The sequence below is a fragment of the Tachyglossus aculeatus genome, chromosome 4 (genome assembly GCF_015852505.1).
Source record: "Tachyglossus aculeatus isolate mTacAcu1 chromosome 4, mTacAcu1.pri, whole genome shotgun sequence".
NCBI classification, from domain to species: Eukaryota; Metazoa; Chordata; class Mammalia; order Monotremata; family Tachyglossidae; genus Tachyglossus; species Tachyglossus aculeatus.
The window spans coordinates 56,315,330-56,321,543 of NC_052069.1; the positions used below are offsets into that span (position 1 = coordinate 56,315,330).

The 6,214-nt window shown below is 41.4% G+C and overlaps 1 non-coding gene across 1 annotated transcript; it reads left to right on the forward strand.

The window, feature by feature from the left end:
* Window positions 1-5,754: 5,754 nt before the first annotated feature.
* LOC119928051 lies at window positions 5,755-5,892 on the forward strand. The gene has a single exon (XR_005451010.1). It is a non-coding gene; the product is annotated as a small nucleolar RNA SNORA7 (small nucleolar RNA).
* Window positions 5,893-6,214: the final 322 nt, after the last annotated feature.

The window sequence follows — 6,214 nt, forward strand, 5'->3', positions numbered from 1 at the left end:
AAAAATACACTGTGCATGCATCTATTTTTTGTGGTTCCAACTGAATTCCCTCAAGGTACATTTCTGAATAAGATTTTACAAGTGCCCATAGTAGTGCAGCCATAGGTCAGTGTTTTTTTTTTTGTCCTGTTCTGCAACATTGGAGATAAATTTAATTTATGCTTCCACATTGAAGGAGTACTATGTCTAGCCTTTAATTCAAGGTCAAGTATGTATAGAAGAGCACCTTTTTGGTAGAAATTCCAATTTTCCGTAATCTTGGAATCAGCTAACACTGAGACCGACACTTGATTATATTCTAAAGGTTTTGATGATTAACACATACACAGTTAAATACTCATTTCCTGTTTATAGAATAACCTCTGTGTGAATTCCAAAGTTGCACAACAAAAAATACAGTTGCAGAAGAGATTATTCAGGTTTATGATTCATATTGATTCCCACAAATGGAAAGGGAATGGCATGATGGAAGGAAAATTGTAGGAAGTTTAGTTAAACAGGTTTTTAGGAATTTTGGATTCCTAAAGTGGATATGCACAGTTGAGAAATTAGACTACATCTATAGCAGCAGGGCCGTTGGATTGAACGCAGGCCTGGGAGCCAGGGGACATGGGTTCTCACACCACCTCTAACATTTTCCCATTGTATGATGCTTGGCAAGTCATGTAACTACTCTGCTACCTGGATCATTTTTCTGATAAGGCATTCTGTCCCTGTATCCCCACTTCTCAAACTCCTCCAAAGCCCATCCACTTCCACATCAAACAGAAACTCCTTATCATCAGCTTTAAGGCATTCAATCAGCTCTCTCCCTCCTGCCTAACTGCACTGATATCCTACTACAACTCAGACTGCACGGTTTGCTGCTCTAATGCCAACCTACTCACTATACCTTGATCTCCTCTATCTCACTGCAGACCCATTGCCCACAGCCTGCCACTAGCCTGGAATTCTCCCATCATATATGACAGAGTTTCCCCATCCTCAAAACTCTCCAAACTTCACATCTCCTCCAAAAGGCCTTTTCTGACTAAGCCTTCATTTCCCCTACCTACCCTTTTTATGGTTTTTGTTTAGTGCTTACTATATGCCAAGCACTGTACTAAATGCTAGGATAGATACAAGTTAATCAAGTTGGTCATGATTTCTGTCCCTCATGGGGCTCACAGTCATAATCCCCACTTTACAGATGTGGTAACTGAGGCACAAGAGATGTTAAGTGATTTGTTCAAGGTCAGGCAGCATACCACTGGCAGAGCCAAGATTAGAACCCAGGTCCTTCTGCCTCTCAGGCCGATGTTTTCTTCACTATATCAGGCTGCTTCTCCCTTCTGTGCCTCCTATAAACTCATATTTGTACCTCAACACTCGGTAGTCAACCCACCCTCGGCCCAAAGCACTTATACACATAAGCTTACACTCTGCCATTTCCCCTCTGTGTAATTCATTTTAATGTCTGTGTTCCCATCTACTCTGTAAACTAGCTGTGGGAAGGCGTCATGTCTACCAACTCTATTGTCCTGTATTTTCCCAAGCACTTAGTACAGTGCACTGCAAACAGTGGATGCTCAATAAACACCAGTCAGTCAGCAGTATTTATTGAGTGCCTACTGTGTGCAGAGGGCTGTACTAAGCTCTTGGGAGAGTACAATATAACAATACAGAGACACATTCTCTGCCCACAATGAGCTTACAGTCTATTGATCGATTGATCCTTGACAATGTAGATACTGATTGGCTGTTCATCACTAGAAGTGCCTATGTAATTTGTGTGTGGAACTCTTACATTCAGAGAGTCTTTCTCACAGAGTGAGGGACATTTTTCTCACCTCCAAGTATCTGTAACAAGCCCTTAGTGGATAGGACTGGCATACGGGGGTGAAAGAAAGAAGAGTTGAAGATAACGCCAAGGTTGCACATTTAAGGAATTGGAAAGATGATACTCTGGGCAACAGTGATGGGAAAAGTTTGGAGGAGAATAGGATCTGGGTATGAAGATGAGGAGTTCAGTTTTGGTCATGCTGAGCTCGAGGAACTGGCTATGTATCCATCTAGAGATGCCCTGGAGGGCAGAGGATGAACATACTAACAAGGACTGTGAAGCTGAATTCATTCAATCGTATTTATTGAGTGCTGTTGAGTGCAAAACACTGTACTAAGTGCTTAGGAGAGTCTCAGTCTCCCTGGGGCTTCAAAATCAGGCAGTCACGAGAGAGTGGCAACATTTTATGGGGTACCGTTTGGGTGCATGGATGAAAACCACTGAGGAAGCTCCTACCCATCCCACAGATTGCTGAAGTAGTAGAAACCTGGACCTACCCTCGAATGTCCCATTTTAAAAGTAGCCTACATGGATGACTAAGACCGCTGACTGAAGGGGCTATGTGATGGTCTCATAGCTACAGAAATGACCATCCTTTTCCAGTATTTATGCCGTAGTGACAAGCTTCTACCATGACTGAATTACAAATACTAGGTTTAGATGCTCCAGAGTAGTGACGAACTAGGATATACCACCAAATTAGTTTTCATTTCTGATTAGATTTAAACCTAGACTTTCATGGGTAAAAAGCCAGTAGGGTAAATGTTAGCACCCCAAGACCCATTTATAAAGTTTTCAAAGCCTGAGTTCACCTCATTTGAATAATTCACCAGCTCCTTCCTAGGCGGCTGCTCTGTCTGTTTTGTCGCTAACCAGATTTATTTGCTATCCACATATTTCTGCTTTATCTGGCTCTTGGTTGTAGAATTCAATTCCTGTTTGTACTGGCACTTCAGAAAAAAGCAGCTCATTTCATCCAGGATAAGCTGCAAATAGCTTCCTCTGACTTATTTTATTAATATTTCATTGTGTCAATTTTTAAAGTGACTTTGCGCAGCTGCCCTGCAGTGTTTGATGAAAGGATGCTTTCTAATGCAAATTAGATTTGGTTGAAATTTCTATGGAAAACAGGCCCATTTGACACTGATCTCAAAGTCACAGTCTGAGCCAATTCAGAGCCCCATTCCTTCTTTTGTCCTTTCAAGGTGCAAATATTTTTATATATTCAAAATACTTTGTAGGGTACTTGTTAAATGACTACTATGTGCCAGGCACTGTACTAGGCTCTGGGGTAGATAAAAACTAATCAGTTTGGACACAGACCAAACCCCATATGGGGGCTCACAGTTGTAACCCCCATTTAACAGAAGAGGCAACTAAGGTACAAAGAAGTTAAGCGACTTGCCCAAGGCACAGCAGACAAGTGCCAGAGCCAGGACTAAAACCTAGGCCCTTACAATTCCCAGGTCTATGCTGTTTCCACTAGGCTATGCTGCTTCTTATAGATGCTTATACTCTGCCTTTTCCCCCGATCCCTTACCTATTTTATTGTGTTTCTCACATTGTAGATTGTAAGCTCCCTGTGGGAGGGATCACGACTACCGACTCTGTTGTATTGTATCCTCCCAAGTGATTATTCAGTGCTCTGCACACAGTGAGAGCTTAATAAATACCAGTGATTGATTGACTGATTAGATAATTGATTTACTCTTCCATGACTTCATTTTGCTATAAATGAGTACAGGTTTCTACTTCAGTTGTTAAAAAAAAGAGCACACGGTTATTGTCCACCAGTAGCTCAATTTTGTCTGTATACATAGTAGACAGTTTGCAGTGCTTAATAAAGTGCCAGGCAGCAGCATGGCTCAGTAGAAAGAGCACGGGCTTGGGAGCCAGAGGTCATGGGTTCTAATCCCAGCACCGCCACATGTCTGCTATGTGACCTTGGGCAAGTCACTTAACTTCTCTAAGCCTCAGTTACCTCATCTGTAAAATGGGGATTAAGACTGTAAGCCCCACGTGGGGCAACCTGATCACCTTGTTCCCACCCCAGCGCTTAGAACAGTGCTTTGCACATAGCAAGCGCTTAACAAATGCCATTATTATTATTATTATTATTATAGAGTAAGCTCTTAACAAATAGCATTAATAAAAATATGCAGAACACCAATTCCATTTCACTAGTCCAGCTCATGTCATTTTGGCATGAATTTTATCATAAGAATGAAAGAAAGAATCATGTTATTTATGGAATTCATCTTAAAGGGCACATCTAGCTTCTGAAAAGTTATATCAGTGTCACTTTGAGACAATTAAAATAGTAGGAAAGGATCACTTACAGTGAGATCCTGGAGTGCAGTCAGTAGACCAGTATTAATACAATACTTACCAATCAATCACTAGAATTTATTGAGTGTTTACTGTGTGCAGAGCACTATAATTAGCTTTTGGGAGAGTATTATACAATAGAGTGGGAAGACTTGATCCCTGCCCTCAAGGGAGTGTGACCTAGTGTATATAATATAGCCCTTGGAGTCAGAAGAATCTGGGTTTAATCTCTGCTCCACCACTTGTCTGCTGTGTGACCTTGGGCAAGTCACTTTACTTCTCTGTGCCTCACTTACCTCATCTGTAAAATGGGGATTGAGACTGTGAACCCCATGTGAAACAGGGACTGTGTCCAACTCAATTTGCTTCTGCCCACCCCAGAGCTTAGTCCATCGTCTGGAACATAATAAACACTTTACAAATACAGTTTATCATTTTTATTAATAATAAGAAGTTTACAATCTAGTGGGATAATGATAGCACAGTTCCTCTAGGATGAACATGAAAGGAGAATGGATGAGAATAGAGTACCCAGGCAGATCCCCTATGGTGAACTCATCTGGGTTATATGCAAAAAGGAAGGACGGGGGAAACATTTTAAAAACAGGGAAATACATTCTCAAACAATGTGGTATAGTAGCAGGAAACAATAGCAGCTGGTAGACCTGTCTGGAATCAGGAGAGGGGTTGCTTTGTCTTTGAGCATATGTTTCAGAAAAACTGGGAGCCCAAGAGACAAATTGGAATATGACTGGATCTTTAGGAGACAAATGCTTCAATATGGCACAGAACAGTGTCTATATGCACACAGTGTGAATTCTCACTTGTCACTGAGAGACCTTCTTAGCAATACTCCTTTACTGGAATTTTGCCATCAGCAGTGTTATCTCTGAAAATGCAGGACCACTAGGCATTTAGATCACTGAAACAGGAGACAATGCTTTGGAAAGGAATGAATACAACATAATACAATGCTGTTGGCATTTATGCATTCATTCATTCATTCAATTGTATTGAGCACTTACTCTGTGCAGAGCACTGTACTAAGTGCTTGGAAAGCACAATTCAGCAACAGATAGAGACAAATTATTAAGTACTTACTGTATGCTAGGCACCAAGGTAGATACAGGTAATCAGATCTGGCACACAGAAGTTGTGTCACTTGCCCAAAGTCAGGAAGCAGACAAGTAACAGAGCTGGGACCTAGTGGAAAGAGCACAGACTGGGAAGTCAGAGAACTGGGTTCTAATCCCAGACCTGCCACTTGCTTGTTCTTTGATTTTGGACAAATCACTTCATTTATCTGCCCCTCAGTTTTCTCATATGTAAAAGGGAGAGTAAATACCTGTTCTCCTTCCTTCTTAGACTGTAAACCCCTTGTGGGACAGGGACTACCACAGCACTTAGTACAGTGCTTGGTGTATAGTAAGTAAATGCTTAACAAATAGCAAAATTATCATTATTAGAACCCAGGTCTTCTGAATCTGTCTCACGCTCTTTTCCACTATGCCATGCTGCCTGCTTCCACTCCCAGGAATCCATTCCCATATAATGAAGAGAATGGATATTAGATAATAATAATAATGATAATAGTATTTGTTAAGTGCTTACTAGGATCACACCTGGAGAGTTTCCAGTACTCTACCAGTCTCGGTTATAGGAGGGAGAGTCAAGCAGAGATGTACCCATTCCATTCCTAGCTTGGGCAGTGGCTAGTAAGTGGAGGGCAATATGCTACATTCATTCATTCATATTTATTGAGTGCTTACTGTGTGCAGAACACTGTACTAAGCGCTTGGGAAATGCAAATTGACAACATGTCAAAATTCACCTGTGCTGGGCAGCAGTGATATGAGAGAGAGTCGAGGGCGGAGAATCAAGTTTAATGCATGGAAGAAGGCAATGGCAAACCACGTCCACATTTTTACCAAGAAAATTATTTGGATACATTACCAGAACAATTGCAGATGGGAGTGGGATGTTCTGGAGAGGTGTGTCCATGGCATCACTATGGTTCAGAGATGACAACAACATAAGACCATGTGCCGAACACTGTTCTAAGAG